The sequence below is a fragment of the Rhinoderma darwinii genome, chromosome 2 (assembly GCF_050947455.1).
Source record: "Rhinoderma darwinii isolate aRhiDar2 chromosome 2, aRhiDar2.hap1, whole genome shotgun sequence".
In the NCBI taxonomy this organism is placed as follows: domain Eukaryota; kingdom Metazoa; phylum Chordata; class Amphibia; order Anura; family Rhinodermatidae; genus Rhinoderma; species Rhinoderma darwinii.
This window is the reverse complement of record NC_134688.1, coordinates 64,328,186-64,346,522: the sequence shown is the minus strand read 5'-3', so window position 1 is coordinate 64,346,522 and position 18,337 is coordinate 64,328,186. Positions and strand designations below refer to the sequence as shown.

Sequence of the window (18,337 nt, the reverse complement as noted above, 5' to 3'; positions counted from 1 at the left end):
GTGTTGTGTCTGACGCATGTGATTCCCGACCAAGAATTATGGATACAGCGGAGCTCAGCAAGCTACGCTGTTTGCATAAATCCCATAGAACTGAAAGGTAGCTACGGAAACATCGTAGCTCGCATGCTACACTGCTTCCATAACTGCCATTCACTACTATGCGAGTTACAGAAACGGCGTAGCTCATGCTATACTGTTTCCGTAATTCATGGTCGGAAATCACACTTTTCAGCTACAACACAGAGCAGTAGAACGGGGTTTAGGGGGCCCTGTTCTAGAGATAGGTGCGGGTCCCAGAGGTGGGACCCGCATCTATCTCACATTTATGACATGTGCTGTGGATATGTCATAAATGTCTCTGATGGGAAAATTCTGTTAATTCTGAGAAGAATGAGAGATCTTGAAAATGTATCCTACAATGGACTTGAAATAATGGTCTTTGCAGATCATTCAGTATCAACACAAAAGAAGCGCTAAAGTTTTATTGATCTATAAAAAAAATACTGAGTGTAGCTGGTTTTCAGTATGCAATACTATTCCCGGCTAAAATATGCATTCTTTATCAAGAAAATTGTAAGTTCTTTACTGTTGCTGACGAGGTTTTTATGTGGCTTGATTCTATTGGCGTACCCTAGCAATACAAGTGAAATGTCTTTTCTTTTCTTTTTCCTTTCATTGTCAGGCTGCTGGTGTAGGGTGGAGTCAGTGGCGGATTAAGTAGACCATAGGCCCTGGGCTGTTTCACTAACTTGGGCCCGCCTTTCCCACCGCCGCTCTGTCATGTCTATAGTTAACACCACCTTTTTGTGCGAGCATTGACAAATGGTTGTTACGATTCCCCTTGTCAAATGGCTGTGTCCCTACATACTGACAGTCTCCAACCATCGCTGACAGTATCACACTTCCTCTTGACAATGGGAATGTTAACACACATTTGTCTATTAGTCCTGGGTACACAAAGATATGTAGAATACAAGGATTTCCTACAACAGACATGTCAGGAGAGGGGACACTATAGATCCAGTGACTCACAAGTGACGTCTTCTCTCTGGGAGTCATTTTCTTTTCTTATCCATCTGACGCAGACTGCTATTGCGACTTCTCCTGATGAGACATCTTGCCCATCACTTCTTCAGCCATTTCCAGCCTCTATAGAAAGACACAAATTTAGACACCAAGGCCCAGAACCATACATTAAAGGGGTTGTCCGGGCACAGAGCGGTTTTTATACTGATAACCTATCAATGTGCCCGGACAACCCCTTTTACTCAAACTAATAAATTTGAATCCCAGACTATATCATAGAATACATACAGACCCAGACCTTCTAAACTATTGCCGTCCCCAGACCAGACGCCCCTAAACAAACACAGATCCCAGAACAAGCACCCTAAATAAATATAGACCTCAGACCAGACCCCTAAATACAGACTCCAGACATGACCCCCTACACTAATAATGACCCCAAAATTGACTCCTTTAATACAGACCCCAGACCAGACCCCCTAAACTAATACAGAGCCCTAAATAAAGACTCCTAAACTAATACAGACCCTAAACCAGGCCCCCTAAATGCAGAACCCCAGACCTCAAACTAATAGACCCCTAAACACAGACCCCAGACCTGACCCCCTACACTAATAATGACCCCAGACCTGACTCCCTTAACCCCTTCAGGACCGAGCTCATTTTGGACTTCAGGACCAGCCCCATTTTTTTCAAATCCGACGTGTCACTTTATGTGGTAATAACTCTGGAATGCTTTTACGTATCCAAGTGTATCTGAGATTGTTTTCTCGTGACATATTGTACTTTATGTTAGTGAAAAAATGGGGTCGATAAATTCAATATTTATTTGTGAAAAACACCAAGATTTAGAGAAAATTTTCAAAAATTAGCATTTTTCTAAATTTGAATGTATCCGCTTGTAAAACAGATGGTAATACCACACAAAATAGCTACTATTTCACATATCCCATATGTCTACTTTATGTTTGCATCGTTTTTTGAACGTCCTTTTATTTTCTAGGACGTTACAAGACATAGAACTTTCACAGCAATTTCCTACATTTCAAGAAAATTTCAAAAGGCTATTCTTTCAAGGGGCATCCTTTTTGTAGAATATATTTTAGGCACCATGTCCAGTTTGAAGAGGTCTTGTGGTGCCAAAACAGTGAAAACCCCCCAAAAGTGACCCCATTTTGAAAACTACACCCCTCAAGGAATTTATCTATGGGTATAGTTAGCATTTTGACCCAACAGTTTTTCTGCTAAATTTAATGGAATTAGTCTGTGAAGATAAAAATATACTTTTTTTCTGAAAAAACATTGTTTTCTAATTTTTCAAGGAATAAAAAAGAAAAAGCACCCCAACATTTGTAAAGCAATTTCTCCTGATTACGGCAATACCCCATATGTGGTAATAAACGGCTGTTTAGACTCACGCCAGAGCTCAGTAGGGAAGGAGCGACATTTGGATTTTGAAGTGCAGATATCGCTGGAATTGTTTTCGGTGTCATGTCGCGGTTTGCAACGCACATTAGGGACCAAAACAGTAGAAACCCCCAAAAATGACCCCATTTTGGAAACTACAACCCTCAAAGAATTTTTCTAGGGGTATAGTTAGCATTTTTACCCCACAGTTTTTTTGATGAATTTATTGGAATTAGACTGTGAAAATGAAAATCTACTTTGTTTCTGAAAAAACATAGAATTTTCTAATTTTTACAAGGAATAAAGGAGAAAAAGCACCCCAACATTTGTAAAGCAATTTCTCCCAATTACGGCAATACCCCATATGTTGTAATAAACTGCTGTTTAGACCCACAGCAGGGCTCAGAAGGGAAGGAGTGCCATTTGGAGCGCAGATATTGTTGGAATGGTTTTCGGTGCCATGTCGTGTTTTCAACGCCCTGGAGGGACCAAAACAGTAGAAACCCCCAAAAGTGACCCCATTTTGGAAACTACACCCATCAAGAATAAAATGTTAATTTTGTTTCACAAATGCGTCATTTCTAGGACATATTTTTCAAAAATAGTACATGAAACTGATGAAACACACCCCAACATTTATTACCTAGTTTCTGCTGTGTCAAGAAATACCCCCACTTAGGCTGTAATCTGCTGCATGCCCACACAGTGTGACCCCAAAGCAAAGAAGCACCCTTTGGCTTTTCAGAACATAATTTTAGCTTGAATGAGTTAATAGGCCCCACTCCATGCCTGTAAAGGATTTGAGCTGGCAGAACGATCTGACACCCCTAGAAGTGACCCCATTTTGAAAACTGCACCCCTAAGGTATTCACCTAGTGGTTTAATGAGTGTTTGTACCGCTAGGTTTTCATAGCTGGAATCATGGTATTTAGGTGGTAATTTTTTTACCAAATCTATTATTTTTGGTGCATGGTTGCCTTCCACAGCATATTAACCCGTAGAAGTGCATTTGCCAGTGTATGTAACTATGTCGTGACAACAAAGCAGATGACCAACAAATGTGTCAGTCCACAGCTGAAAACAACAGTTAAAGCAGGGAGAATTTAAATTAGAACAGTATTGGACTGAAGGGAAATATATTCGAGAACTGGAGGAAAAAATGTAGAACTTGAGCATGTTCACAGGATGAAAGAACGGGGCTTTATAATGTCACTGCTTTTTTTCAAAGTGACTGGTCATACAACGTCTCTTTAGCCCCATCAATCTCTATATCAGAGACGAACGTGCCAAGGGACGTTGGCACACCATTACAGGTCCCTGCCTGTCAAAGTAGGAACCGTAATTTGCACAAAACAACCAATCACCTACAGAATATATAAAAGGGCAGTGTCCAACACCATCTTTATGGACAGTAAAGGATCACTAATCCCCTAAGATATTGTCAGTTTTCCTGGAAGTATTTTCGGGTTTAACAGGTTGTGCAAAAGCCTGAACAACAAAAAAGCCCATAACGTATTGATCAGGAACAGCTTGTAAATTGAGTAACCTCCAAATATAAAGAACTATGCCCATATCACCAAACAGTTTATAAGAATTAATATAACAGCTTTAATGGCAGGACATAGTTATAATAATAGGCAAACTCAGTAAAATTATAAAAAAAATATGTATTGAAGGAATATTACATTTATATGAAATGATGCTGTCAATTAAAATTTTTTATTTTTATCTCAAGTATGCAATTTCTGTGATTCCAACTGACCTTATTTTGAAAAATCTACCCTTTAAAGTATTCATCTAGGGGTATAGTGAGAAATTTTGTTAGGGGTTTTTCAAAAATACTTTAATTTTGTATGACTAATTATAACGTGAAACCACGTAGGTATTCATCTAGGGGTATAGTGAGAATTTTTTGGGGGGTTTTTCAAAAATATTTTAATTTGGTGTGACTAATTATAATGTGAAACCACTTTAGGTATTCATCTAGGGGTGTAGTAAGAATTTTTAGTTTTGTTTGGGCTTCTTTTAAATTTTGTGGGCAAAAATATGATATAAAATTACTCAGCTTCAAAAATCAATTAAGAATGGCCAATTTGTAAAATAAACGGTTATATAAATAAAATAATCTAAAACTCAGTGAAGGTATGGTAAATTTTGAAGCATTCATTGATGCATAGGCCTGGCTTTGTGGGGCATGTCTCACACTGGTGGATAGTGTCTTTCCTAATGCCTTTTTTGGAACACACCCGACATCTTTTCTGGGGTCTTGTTTTCTTGTCAGTGGGGGTATTTACTGAGGGAAAGTGCTTGCTTGGAATTATATGGCAACTGTAATCTCCCGAAGAAGTGCCCTCCCCTTCTGGGTTGTCAAATAAAAGGGCCTTGATTATTGTCTCCTGAAATTGGAGAAATATGTTTCTATTGCCTGCGTATCTGGACACCACAAATGCGTTATACAGTACATTGCCATTTGGGTGAGGTGGACTGCCAGCTTCTTGTATCAGGTCTTACATTTCTGCATGGCACTATACGGCTTTATGACCTGATCAGATAGATCCACCCCACCCATAAAGCGGTTATAATCCAGTACGCAGGCAGGCTGGGAAGTTGTGGTGCTGGAGCCACGAACTGGAACATTGATGCTGCTATCCTTATGGATGCTAGTTAGAATGTGGACATCTTTCTTGTCCCTATATTTCACTAGCAACATGTTGTCACTGCACATTGCTTTGCTTTCTCCTTTTGGCAATGTCTGGCCCAGGAGGGTTTTGGGGAGGCCCTTAGAATTGTTTTTGATCGTGCCACAGGCCACTATCGCTCTTGCCCAAAAAAATATTTTTTTTAGAATTTTTTTTTATATATATTTTTTTGTATTTTTATTTTGTATTTTTTATTAACTGGAAACAAACTGGTGGTCTCAAAAATGTAGGAGCAGAATGAAACTGACTGGATCACTGAGTAAAACTGTCACTGTATGTGGCACGGCAACAGTGAATGGTGGCGATCTGTGTGGATCGGACTGGACACTGACACGGATCAATGTTCTCTCACTGGCCAAATGACGCTCCTTCCATTCTGAGCCCCGCCGTATGCCCAAACAGCAGTTTATTACCACAAATGGGATATTGCCGTACACGGGAGAAATTGCTTTACAAATGTTGGGGTGCTTTTTTTTCTTTATTTGTTAAGAAAACAATTTTTTTTTTAGCTAAAACTATGTCTTATTGAAGAAAGAGGATTTTATTTATTTTGACTGCCCAATTCTAATAAAATCTATGAAACACCTGCTCACTACACCCCTAGATAAATTTTTCAAGGGGTGTAGTTTCGTGAATAGAGTCACTTTTGGGTAGTTTTCACTGTACTGGTACCTTAGGGGCTTTGCTAAAGTGACATGGTGTCAAGAAACCAACCCGGAAAATCTGTGCTCCAAATGCCAAAAGACGCTCCTTCTCTTCTGATCCTTGCCGAGTGCCAAAACAGCAGTTTATGACCACATATGGGGTATTTCCGTACTTCAGAGAAGTTGCTTTACAAATGTTGTGCTTTTTTTTTCCTTTATTTGCTGAGAAAATGAATAATGTTGAGTTAAAGCTACGTCTTCTTGAAGAAAAAGGATTGTTTTTATTTTCACTGCCCAATTCTAAGAAAATCGATGAAACACCTTTGGGGTCAAAATGCTCACTACACCCCTAGATGAATTCCTCAAGGGGTGTAGTTTCCTAAGCGGAGTCACTTTTTGGGCGTTTTCACTTGTTTGGTATTGTTTTACTCGGGAGAAATTGCTTTACAAATAACTTTCCTCCTTTAGTCCTTGTGGAAATGGGAAAAAATTAGCTAAACCTACATTTTCTTCGAAAAAATTTAGATTTTAATTTTCACGGCCTAATTCCAATAATTTCTGTAATAAACCTGTGGGGTCAAAATGGTCACTATACCCCTAAATAATTTCCTTGAGGGGTGTAATTTCCAAAATGGGGTCACTTTTGGGGGATTTCCACTGTTTTGGCACCGCAAGAGCTGTTCAAACCCGGCATGGTGCATAAAATATATTCTAATAAAATGGAGGCCCAAAATTCACTAGGTGCACCTTTACTTCTGATGCCTGTTCTTCAGTCCATAAGCACACTAGGGCCACATGTGGGATATTTCCTAAAACTGCAGAACCTGGGTAATAAATATGTCTCTGGTAAAACATTCTGTGTTACAAAAAAATGGATTAAAAATGAATTTCTGCGTCAGTTTACCTCAAACGTGGTGTGCTTAAAAAGTTTGAGGGTCAATGGACAAAGTGGTTGCTATCACCAGGGTTGCCATCAGCTTCTCTTATGAACAGTGTATCTGTCAGGCTGTTGGATTAGACTCACTACTGTCTGGTGGGCGACGACACGTATGTAGGGAAGTGTTGGGAGGCTCGATGTAATCCACTAGAAGTAATACAGTGCATAGTACTCTTTTCAAGTGGGTGGGATGGGAAGGGGGGAGGGATCAGGTGGATGGGATGTTATTGTCTCATATGTTACTATGAAAACACATGTCAATAAAAACTATTTTATTTAAAAAAAAAAAGGAATTTCTGCAAAAAAAAATTTCATTTGTACATTTCACCTCCTCTTTGCTTTAATTCCTGTGAAACATTTAAAGGGTTCAGAAACTTTCTAAATGCTGTTTTGAATACTTTGAGGGTTGTAGTTGTCGCTGCTAAAGTTCTAAGCCTTGTAACGTCCTAGAAAAATAAAAGGATGTTCAAAAAACCATGCCAATCTAGAGTAGACATATGGGGGATGTTAATTAGCAACAATATTGTGTGGTATAACTGCCTGTCTTACAAGCAGATACATTTAAATTTAGAAAAAGTATATTGACCAAATTTTGCCAGTAACATAAAGTCCAATGTATCACGAGAAAACAGACTCAGAATCGCTTGGATAGGTAAAAGCATTCCGAAATTATTACCAGATAAAATGAAACATGTCAGATTTTAAAAATGAGGCTCTGTCAGGAAGGTCAAAAGTGGCCAAAGCGGGAAGGGGTTAATAATAAACTTTATGAGTGTGTACAGGCATTTATCGCAAATCCCACCATAGAAAATAGGGGAAACTTTGAAGAGATGCATAATGTTATGGATATTAATATTCGTCAAGAGTCGCAGCAAACGATAATTCTATTAAATCAGGAAGAATATATTGAGGGGTCAAGGATTGGCAAAATTTTGGCAAATATGGTGAAAAAAATTATATTTCCAATAGTATTGAAGCTATTAAAAACTCTGCAGGTAAAATTATACCTGACCAGATGGGTATAGTGCCTGAGTTCGAGAAAAACTACTCGGATTTATATGCATCTAGGTTCTGGACCTCGTGTTTTCCCCCGTTTGTGTGACGTCAGTCCGCTTGCAGCAAAGGTTAGACATATGTCTTACAAACAATGTGTAGAAACCGTAGAGTTAACAATGACCACTGGGGGGCAGTGAAACACAGCAGGAATGAGAAAACAGACAGGCCATTAGGACAGAAAAAAAGGAGGAACCAAAGAACGGACGGAGGGAGAGGGAAGAGGGAATTGGCGGCACCCCAGGAAGAGGAAGGAGGAAGGAGAGGGGAGGAGACTTCGGGGGAGATGAGATGCAGAGCTGAGTGGGGACAAGAAAAGAAGACTTGCGGTGTGACAGAGGGGGAGCACAGTGACCAGGCTGCCGCCATTTGTAGGACAAGGATCCTTGGCTCAACGTTCCTGGAGGAGGACTAGCTGGAAATTCACTACAGCTCAGCGGTGTCAGGAGACACAAGGGAAAAGACGTCATCTTCATCAACAGAGGAGAAGAAATCAGAGGTATGGGTGGTATGCCGCGTGGTAGTGAGTAGCTCTCGCTCTGACCCGCGGAGGCGCACGCGGTGATATATCCGCCGGACTCACGCCGTAGCCAAAGGGCGAGGGGCATAGCTTCCACCTTTGGGGATTCCGCAGTGTGAGTGGTAGCACCACAGTGATCCGCGGAGACGGCCCATTTCCTTCTTGAGACCCGCTGGGCCGGGTCGGTGAGCGCCAGGCGCAGCCACCCAAGAGCGGGTGGGACTCCCACGAGGGCGAGTGCCTCAGCTACTGAGAGACTTGATTTGAATACTGTATTGTTGTTATTTGGCCTGTTTGAAATTGTGATTTTCAGTAAACCGTTGATTTGAAAAGAACTGAGTAGTGTTGTGGTGTCCACGTTTAGTCTTACCTAACACGTGGCGTCACGAACAGGATGAGCCAACCAGGAACTTCAGCGGAGCCTGTCATCAGTGCCCCAGCCCCACCCCCAATTCTGTTCCCTATGGGGGCAGCCATGTTAAATGTGCCCAAATATGACGGAAAGAGTGTGACGCTGATGGATTGGGCCGAGAGGCTAAGTGCAGCGGCCCGACTCTACCAAGTACCTCCCCCACACCAAGCGGATCTCGCGTTGACCCTACTAGAAGGAGATGCTCGTGCAGCAGTAGTAGTCCTCCCAGTCAGTCAAAGAGCGACCCTGGAAGACATCATCGCCAGGCTCGAAACCCTATATGGAGACACTACCTCAGTTACCGATTTACGGAAAAAGTTCTATACCCGTAGTCAACGGGAAGATGAATCCGTCCAACAGTACTCGGTCGCACTCCAACGATTGTGGAACCGACTTAGCAAGAAAGATCAAGAGGGGTGCGCGGCTGTCCCCGACCCGGACAGGGTGCTGCGGGACCAATACGTGTCTGGGTTGAAGAATAGAGCGCTAAGAAGGAGCCTCAGAGACTATATACGGACGGAGCCGCATACCGCCTTAGTGGACCTAGTTCGAGAGGCCATAGAGTGGCAGCGCGAGGGAGAGGATGGGGCTCACGTTAGTGTACACAACTCTACCGAAAGGGGACCGCCTCCGAAAATGGACCCCACATGAGAGAGTGCTTTCTTCCGAGACTTTGCCAGGGATGTGAGGGAGTCCATGAGGGAGATGAGAGAAGAGATCAACCAGCTGAATGCGGCAAGTTCTACCCGGGAGGACCGTTCTCGGCAGAGAAGATTTGATCCGGCCAAAATTCGCCGGTGTTGGGAATGTGGCCGACCAGGACACCTGGCAAGAGACTGTCAGGCCCCTAGGATGGAACGGCCACCTTTAAACTAGAATCACCCGCGGCTGAAGGCCAAGCGGCGGGGACCTCCAATTCCATCGGCCCGAATGATCAATATCACTGTATCGTAGGCAGATCGTCCATCTTACAGGCCCGGATAAAGGGGATAGACGTGAGTTGCTTGTTAGACACGGGCTCTGAAGTTACGACGATGGCAAAGGAAGTGTATGAGAGACACTTTGCTGGGTCTGATGAGTTGGAGAACCCTTGGCTCACCTTGACCGCTGCCAACAACCTACCCATCCCAGTGGTTGGAATGACCTGGTTAGATATTGAGCTGTTTGGAAAATCAATCCCTAGACAGGCCGTGTTGGTCGTGCCTAACTATGCCCGGCCGGGTGTTCCCGTAATCATCGGCATGAACATACTACGAGAGTTAGACGGACTCCTGTTGCGGGAGATGGGAACCGTCTACTGGGAAAGAGTCGGCGGGAACACCCGAGTGCAACAGTATCTTCAACAGTTACAGAGAATCTGCCGACAAAAAGAAATAGTAGCCCAAGATGAAGGACAAGTGGGTACCATTAGGTCACCCCGAGGAAAACCCCTTCAACTGCCCCCTAGACAAGAGTTAATGCTACCGTTTGAGGTGAAGACACATCTACGGTTGAGGAATGCTACTGTGATAGTAGAACCACTTAGCGACGCCTCTCCAGCCGCCAACTGGATGGTGGGAAGGACCGTGTGCCGAATAGCGCGGGGCTGCGCCACCGTTCGGCTGATGAATCTGGATGATGTGGTGACCGTCATCCCTCCCGCCACAGCTCTAGCGGCAGTACATGTTATACGACCTCAAGATGTAACTGAGTCGGAACCCCACGGGCCGTCCAACGAGCCAGAGCCCGAAGAGACAGAGGAGGCCGGAGGGACACTGACCTGGCTGTGGCAACAACTAAAATTGCAGGGGGTGGCCCCCGACCCGGAGTCTGAACAAGCACTACGGGCGCTCCTACAACGCTACTTGACTGCTTTTACTTCTCATGAGGAAGACTATGGCTGTACCGACGCTATAGAACACGCCATTCACACTAGGGGTTCAGTCCCAGTGCGGGAAAGATACAGAAGCATACCACCTGCATTGATCCAGGAGGTCAAAGACCTAATCCAGAAGATGTTGGAGGGCCAAGTGATCCAGGAAAGTACAAGCCCGTGGGCTGCGCCAATTGAGCTAGTGCGGAAGAAGGATGGCACCCTACGATTCTGTATCGATTATCGCCGGCTGAACGCATGCACACATAGGGACGCTTATCCCCTCCCAAGAGTGGAAGAGTCAGTCACAGCACTCCGTCAGGCTCAGTATTTCACTACCCTCGATCTAGCCAGTGGGTACTGGCAAGTTCCCGTTCGAGAGGAAGACCAAGAGAAGACGGCATTCATCACACCAATGGGGCTATTTGAGTGTAACCGGATGCCATTCGGGTTGAATAACGCCCCAAGTACATTTCAACGGTTGATGGAACACTGCCTAGGAGACATGAACTTCGAGTCCATCATGATTTACCTAGATGACATCGTAGTGTACTCCAGCACCTTTCCAGAGCACCTGGGTCACCTGGAGGCCGTACTGAGCCGGTTGACGAGGTTCCGGCTGAAACTAAAATCGACTAAATGTTGGATTGCGAGACAGAAGATCAACTACTTGGGACATGTAGTCAGCCCAGAGGGGGTGGCACCTGATCCTAGCAAGATTCAAGCCGTCATGGACTGGCCACCGCCCAGCACGTCTACCGAAGTGAGAGCCTTCCTGGGGCTGGTAGGATACTACCGGCGATACATCCAAGATTTTGCCAAGATTGCCAGTCCACTCCATGAACTGTTACGGGGGCAGCCGGCAGAACGTCGGGGGAAACAGAGTACATCGGTGGCCAACCGATGGGGCCCGACTCAGGAACAGGCCTTCCAACAGTTAAAGGAGCCATTAACGACTGCGCCCATCTTGGCATTCGCCGACTATTCACAGCCGTTCCAACTTTATACTGATGCTAGCCTGCATGGTTTGGGAGCGGTGCTGTCACAGAAGAGAGATGGAGTGGAAAGGGTGATCGCATACGGTAGCCGGAGTCTGAGGCCCGCCGAGCGGAACCCCCTGAATTACAGTTCCTTTCGCCTTGAACTCCTAGCTGTAGTCTGGGCCGTTACGGAAAGATTTGCGGAGTACTTGACGGGAAGCTGGATAGAGATCTATACTGACAATAACCCACTTGCTTATCTACACACCGCCAAACTGGGTGCACTAGAGCAGCGCTGGGTGGCACGCCTCGCCCGGTTCGATTATATAATTTGCTATAAGCCTGGGCGCAACAACGGCAATGCGGATGCCTTGTCCCGGAACCCGACAACGAACCCTGTCGGGGATCAGGATGAAGAAGTGGAAGAGGTGGAGATCCCGCCATTGCGGGTGGCAAGCAGGGTCAGGCAACTGGAGGCCAGGAATGGAGGGCTCGAAGTGGGTGAACTGTACAGTCGTCTAGAGTGGCAGGAGAAACAGAGGTCTGATAAGGACCTACAACATTTACATGGGTGGCTACTGGCCAGACGGCGGCCGACAGGGTCCGAACGTGCTCAGCTGACACGAAGGGGGTGCCAAATTGCAAGTCAACAGGAGCGGCTGCTCCTTCGAGGTGGAGTCATTTACCGCCGGCTCTGGATGGCGAAAGAGCAACGGGTCGTGTGGCAACTGGTGTTGCCGATCAAAGAAGTAGAGTCAGTCTGCCGGACCCTACATGAGGTCGGAGGACACGTCAACTGTGCTATCCACAAAGGACCAGTGCAGACTACCGTGCCGCAGGCCATACACACGGGGGAACCCTTTGAACTGTTAACAGTCCATGAAGTGACCTCCGGACACAAATACGCATTGGTGTGTGTAGATAATTTCTCCAAATATGCGATCATCATCCCCACCAAGGACCAGACAGCACCCACCACAGCCAAACTAATATGGACTCACGTTATACGGCCCTATGGGTGTCCACAGAGACTGTTAACTGACCAGGGTCCAAACTTCTAATCACAGCTGATTCAAGAGCTGTGTGTGCTACACGGCATACGGAAGTCGCGAACGACGCCCTATCACCCTCAGGGCAACGGGGCGTGTGAACGCTTTAACCGGACTCTGTTGGGGATGCTGAGAACTTTGGGCGACGATCACCAAGAGCGGTGGCCTAATTATGTGGAGGACGTAGTATGGGCATATAATAATACCGTACACAGTACTACTGGATACACTCCTTATCAGCTCATGTTTGGCCGAATGGGACGCCTACCAATAGCCTTACTCATTGAGCAACCTGAAGAAAATAGTGTGCGAACCCCGTCTCAGTGGATAGTGGAGCACCAGCGCAGGATTCAGCGAGCTCGAGATCGAGTACAAGCAGCAAGGAGACATGAACAACCCTCGATAACGGCCGGACCCAGCAGGCCCATAGAACCATTCCACCCTGGGGACAGGGTATTCGTCCGCAACAAACAAGCGCAACGAGCCAGTAAGTTGGAACCACGTTGGGAGCGAGTGCCCTATGTCGTTATCCGAAGAGCGAGTCCACAACTCTCAGTGTATGAAGTACAGCGAGAAGACGGAAACGGCAGGGTACGGAAACTACACCGAAACTTGCTGAGACCCTGTTAGTTTCCAGCTGAGCAGATGAGGGAACTGACACCGGCTACGGCACCTGACACTACCCCCGCTGAACCTAGTGGCGAATGGTGGGTAGTGGTCCCAGTCGCAGATGTCCCACCCTCACCAACAGGTGAAGGGGACCAAGAAGAAGGGACGGTACGTTACCCCCATCGGGAGAACAGAGGGACCTTACCGTCCCATTACAGGGATTTTGACTGTAGTGCCGGGGACTGCACTATTTCCTCAAGGGAGATGTGTAATGGGGGTACCAGCCTCCTGCACCCTCATGACATGATAGGGGTCACAGCCCCATCGCCTCCCGTGGAGGTTATAAGGGTTCTGGTCCCCACCATCTCCACGTGCTTTAGGTGTCCATTTGTGCTCTCAGTCTCTTCTGGGCCTCGTGTTTTCCCCCGTTTGTGTGACGTCAGGCCGCTTGCAGCAAAGGTTAGACATATGTCTTAGAAACAATGTGTAGAAACCGTAAAGTTAACAATGACCACTGGGGGGCAGTGGAACACAGCAGGAGTGAGAAAACAGACAGGCCATTAGGACAGAAAAAAAGGAGGAACCAAAGAACGGACGGAGAGAGAGGGAAGGGGGAATTGGCGGCACCCCAGGAAGAGGAAGGAGGAAGGAGAGGGAGGAGACTTCGGGGGAGATGAGATGCAGAGCTGAGTGGGGACAAGAAAAGAAGACTTGCGGTGTGACAGAGAGGGAGCACAGTGACCAGGCTGCCGGCATTTGTAGGAGAAGGATCCTTGGCTCAACGTTCCTGGAAGAGGACTAGCTGGACATTCACTACAGCTCAGCGGTGTCAGGAGACACAAGGGAAAAGACGTCATCTTCATCAACAGAGGAGAAGAAATCAGCGGTAAGGGTGGTATGCCGCGGGGTAGTGCATAGCTCTCGCTCTGACCTGCGGAGGCGCACGCGGTAATATATCCGCCGGACTCACGCCGTAGCCAAAGGGCGAGGGGCATAGCTTCCACCATTGGGGATTCCGCAGTGTGTGTGGTAGCACCACAGTGATCCGCGGATACGGCCCATTCCCTTCTTGAGACCCGCCGGGCCGGGTCAGTGAGCGCCAGGCACAGCCACCCAAGAGCGGGTGGGACTCCCACGAGGGCGAGTGCCTCAGCTACTGAGAGACTTGATTTGAATACTGTATTGTTGTTATTTGGCCTGTTTGAAATTGTGATTTTCAGTAAACCGTTGATTTGAAAAGAACTGAGTAGTGTTGTGGTGTCCACGTTTAGTCTTACCTAACAAGTCCCTGCTGGATTTACCAATTTCATGTGATGAGATACATCCGGCTATATACCAGCTGCCAGGGGGTAAGGCACCAGGCAGGAATGGACTTCCAATGGATCTATATATTAAATTTGAGGATAATATAATACCGCACCTGCATAGGGTTTATACAGATGCATTTGAGAGGGGGTCCCTGCCGCAATCTATGGGAGAAGCTATTATTACTGTTATTTTAAAACCTGATAAGGACCCATCATCCACCGATTCATACCGTCCTATTTCACTGCTTTCAAATGATGTGAAAATTTTAGCTAAGATCTTAGCCAATGGATTGAGTAAGGTTATTCCTATGATTGTAAATGAGGATCAGACAGGTTTCATGCCGTCTAAATCTACATCTATAATTTTGCGCGAGTTATTTGACCAACTCCAACTTCAGAGTGGCTTGAGAGGAGATGTTCTGTCCTTCGACGCTGCCAAAGCCTTCAACAGCGTCGAGTGTCAGTACATGTGGTCTGCATTTAGAGCCTTTGGTATTGGTGAAAATTTCCTATTTTGGCTTGAAATACTTTATAGAAGACCAAGAGCAAGAGTGAAGGTCAACAATATCCTATTGGCATCATTCGTTTTGAAGAGGGGAACTTGGCAGGGGTGCCCCCTCTTTCCCCTATTATTGCAATAGCTATAGAGCCGTTAGCAATATACATATGTAGGGATGGTGATATTGGGGGCTTCACGGATATGATGTACAAAGATGTGTTCTCTTTATTTGCAGCAGAAAAAAATGGGACATAGATAACTTCAAAACCACAGAAAAGGTCATACTTACTAAGTGGGTGGGTGAAAACCCGTTACCAGCAGGACGCGGACAGGTCAAAAATGCTTCAGAAGGAGACTGCATTAAATAGTGATAGCCACTCCCACTAGTCTTGAGGGGAGTGGCGAACTAAGTGCTCACAAGCATCTTTATTTGCGGATGACATATTACTTTACCTAGGAACACCCCATGTTTCTGTACCTATTATTAAATCTAAGATCAATGTATTTGCTAGGTTTTGAGGCCTCCAAATTATTTGGGAAAAATCATTGATGCTACCACTTGACTATATAAATTATAATCTTGAATCATTTGTCCCAATGGCCCCACAGATTAATTATCTGGGGATCTTTGTTTCAAAAGACCCTGCAGATTTTGAACGACTAAACTTGAATCCTGTCATTGTATTCTTGCAGCAGAAAGTTAGAATTTGGGGTAAATTAAATATTCCCTTTATGACTAAAGTTGGATTGGTTAAGATACTGATTCTACCTAAGGCGTTGTACATTTTTAGCAAAGCTCCTGTTTGAATAGATCTTATGTTTTTTAAGACTCTAGACACTATTATAAACGACTTATTATGTGGACAGGGTAAGAAAATTAGAACCAAACAAGTAAACCTCCAACATCCGCTGAATGAAGGACAGGTTAATCTACCAAATTATAGAATTTAGTATTTTGCTTCACAAGTTCAGTATTTATGGGATAGTGGTGCCTATCCTTTTCATAAGATCCTGGTCTGAATGGATCTTCATAACTATAATAGCTTCATCCAGCTACTTGAATCTGGACATCTCTCTATGCCCCTGTTCTCTAAGTTCCTAACTTGTAAGATGATGTGGAGACTTTGGGTCTATTTTAAGAAATTGTTTAACGTGTACTCATGTCCCAGTATCTCTCCACTATGGGGTAATCTGGCCTTAAAACCATTGAGTATGCTGGAATGTGGGAAAGTTATGAAAAGGATGGGAATTACAACAGTAAAATATCTTTTTTCTGGTGGGTGAGCTTAAGCCACTACCGTTTTTTTTAATACAGAAGCATAGCCCTCCTAAAGATTTTGCATATAGATACTTACAGATAAATTCAGCATGCCGTGACATTGAATGTGCAAAAAAAGTGTGGGTTGGCAGTTTTTCTGTCCTTGACTGTATTGTAAAGGAGACGAAGCCAAAAGGAATGTTATCCATACTATAAAGGTTGTTAATTAAGGAGTTTTTGATAAAATTCCCCCATCGATACAAATTGAAATGGCAAAATTACCTGGGAGGTCTATCAGATGAGAAACGGGAGTTATGTGTAAAGGATCTGCCAGGCACAGCTTCGGGGTTAACATCCATAGATAATAATCTGCACCTGCTTCTATGTCTGTGGTACTTACTCCATCTTCCACCCCTCAGGGTGGCAGGCTTAGGAGTGGGAGAACCTATCACAGCCGGGCCAGACGGAGCTAGCTCCCGCCCTCTGTCTATTTATACCTGCCTTTCCTGTTCCTCCTTTGCTTGTGATTCTTCTCGTTTGGTTTCCTGGCCCTGCTGCAGCTTCTTGTACTATTGTCCTTGCTTCATATTGACCCCGGCTTTCTGACTACTCTCCTGCTCTGCGTTTGGTACCTCGTACACTCCTGGTTTGACTCGGCTTGTTTACTACTCTTCTGCTCTGCGTTTGGCACCTCGTACTCTCTTGGTTTGACTCGGCTTGTTCACTTCTCTTGTTGCTCACGGTGTTGCCGTGGGCAACTGCCCCTTCTCTCCCTAGCTCTGTGTACCCTTGTCTTTTTGTCTGTCGTGCACTTATTGAGCGTAGGGACCGTCGCCCAGTTGTACCCCGTCGCCTAGGGCGGGTCGTTGCAAGTAGGCAGGGACTGAGTGGCGGGTAGATTAGGGCTCACTTGTCTGTCTCCCCACCCCCATTACATAATCACAAGCCCATACCTAGTCTACCCTGGTCCCTGACACCACTATGGACCCCCTTGAGACCCTGGCTCAGCAAATGCAGGGTCTCTCCCTACAGGTCCAGGCCCTGGCTCAGAGGGTCAACCAGCCTGATGCTACCATGGTAGTCCCCCTCACCTCACCTCTTGAACCCCACCTCAAGTTGCCCGACCGGTTCTCAGGGGACCGGAAGACTTTTCTCTCCTTTCGGGAGAGTTGTAGGCTCTATTTTCGTTTAAAGCCCCACTCCTCAGGTTCTGAGAGCCAGCGGGTGGGTATAATTATGTCCCGGCTCCAGGAAGGGCCCCAAGAATGGGCCTTCTCCTTGGCTCCTGACGCCCCTGAACTTTCCTCCGTTGATCTTTTCTTTTCTGCTCTCAGACTCATCTATGACGAGACTGACAAGACTGCTTTTGCCGAGAGTCAGCTGGTGACCTTACGTCAGGGTAAGAGACCTGTTGAGGAGTATTGCTCTGACTTTAGGAAGTGGTGCGTAGCTTCTCGGTGGAATGACCCTGCCTTAAGGTGCCAGTTTAGGTTGGGTCTGTCGAACGCCCTGAAAGATCTGCTAGTTAGTTATCCCTCTTCTGACTCCCTAGACCAGGTTATGGCTTTAGCGGTACGACTTGACCGACGTCTCAGGGAACGACGACTGGAACGTCTTGATGTTTTCTCCTCTGACTCCCCCATGATGCCTCCCGAGGTTCCGTTGCTTCGTTCCTCCCCGGAAGACTCGGAGGTACCTATGCAACTTGGGGCCTCCGTGTCCCCACAACAACGTAGAGATTTCCGGAGGAAGAATGGTCTCTGCTTCTACTGTGGGGATGACAAGCATCAAGTGAACAACTGTCCTAAGCGTAAGAATGCAGCCGGAGAACTTTCGTGCCTAAGTGATCATCGGGGAGGTTACGTGGGCGCACAGGTATTTCCCGTAAATATGAAACGTAATAAAATCTTGCTTCCCTTTCAGGTCTCTTTTGATGGTAGGTCTGCTACCGGCAGTGCCTTCGTGGATTCAGGGTCTTCTGCTAATATCATGTCTGTGGAATTTGCTATGTCTCTAGCTATGCCTTCGATTGATTTGCCTAAACCTGTCCCAGTAGTGGGTATCGACTCCACTCCTCTTGCTAAT

At 45.7% G+C, this 18,337-nt stretch overlaps 1 protein-coding gene across 1 annotated transcript in view; it reads right to left on the bottom strand.

Moving 5' to 3' along the window:
• RXFP2 (relaxin family peptide receptor 2) overlaps window positions 1-18,337 on the bottom strand; it is a 587,658-nt gene that overhangs the window by 9,988 nt on the left and 559,333 nt on the right. The gene's annotated exons all lie outside the window — the stretch shown is intronic.